Genomic DNA, 1,689 nt, shown 5'->3' on the forward strand with positions numbered 1-1,689 from the left:
TTTTTTGTTATACCAGCAGCCACTTTGTATATATTAAAATTCTTTTTCCATTTCGGGCCATTCTACATGTGCTTCATGGATATTCAGTTCCTTTGGTGGCTTTAAGTTATCCATCATTATCTCATTGATCTGCACTATTTAATTATTAATGATAATACATACCGACTGCGCCATGTGGTGTTTTTTAAATATTAAATAACAATACTAAAAAACTAATTAACAACATAATTATTTATTTAATTAAATCAAAACATGACATATGAACACTATGTACAGACTACAGAGGAATGGTATAATATCACTAACTTTTAAACAACAAAATGATATGATAAGACTAGTTCAGTGAGTTCAGTGTTACCACAGACCGTAATAGAAACTTCTAATAAATGTGCATTAAAATTGGTACGTTTAAATGTTTAATAATATATAATAATAATACGAGCGTAACGTTGAACGAAATTTTTCAGGGAGACGTAAACTGAATTGTATGTTTGGTTAGGTTAGGTTAGGCCTTGAAAAAAATCGTTTGATGACATTACTAATATTTCATTGAAAATACGGGCTGTGCGTTAAACAAAATATTTCACGGATACGTTAACCAAATACAAATACTCGAACATAACCTTTAGTTGGGAGTAGCGTAAAGTCGACACTCTGAGAAGTGAGAACTGCATTCTACTCGGTAGTTATTCCATAATCGGAATAAGTACAAATGACCGTCATTTATTTTTTTAATAATTTGTATACGTACACGGCAGCGATCTTGTCTACCATGTGGATGTTTAGGTACTGAGGTACGTATGTGGGTATGTTTGTGGAACGGTTAACGTAGTGCCGTGTACACGTGTAGTAATTAAATCAGTATTTTTACGGCCAAGACGTTAACCGTAGCGGTTATCGCGAATATCACATGTCCAATCTCACGAAAAAATAATAATAATTCTTGTCGAACTGATTAGGTTAGACACGGAATGTGGGTATCTATTAGTTATTTCAATTACTTCGTAGGCAATTGGGTGCTTTTATGCGAACTTGTGATATTCGTTAAATATTTACGCCAGCTATTTGATTTGTACGGCCACCCATATTATAATATACTCGTGCGTTTACTGCACACCAGGGCCGGACTGGGTAGGGTCCGGCCCATTATCCCAAATATAATAGCGGCCCTATTCTCTGACCATAGGCGTAATTAGTTGGGGGCTAAAGGGGGGCTTAGCCACCAACATTTTTTTTTTGCCCCCCAAATAATATACCTAATATAATAAAAGATATATTATAAAAGAGAGTCATCTGAGAATCATTTATGATTTATTCGTTATAGAAACTGGAACCATTTGAGTTTTTTTATATTTACTATTTAGGTTGGTTCTTTATACATTATTGTACTTTGTGTCATTGTAGTTCTTTATAGTATAATATGTGTTAAGTAAAAATTATAATTGAGTGTACAAAAGCACAATTTTCATTCTGTTAATTGTTTATTCAAATAAAAGTACCAATTGAATTTTAAAAGCATCTGTAATTGAAATTTAATATGGAAAGTATGACATTGTGACTATAGTTAATACTTTAGTTACCTCCATTATCTTGATATATGCATACCTAGCTAAATAAAAAACAATAAAAATAATTAACTTATTCTAATAAGTATAATTAGTATAAATGTCAGATAAAGTTTTAATAAAA

This window comes from Acyrthosiphon pisum, chromosome X (assembly GCF_005508785.2).
Source record: "Acyrthosiphon pisum isolate AL4f chromosome X, pea_aphid_22Mar2018_4r6ur, whole genome shotgun sequence".
Taxonomy (NCBI): domain Eukaryota; kingdom Metazoa; phylum Arthropoda; class Insecta; order Hemiptera; family Aphididae; genus Acyrthosiphon; species Acyrthosiphon pisum.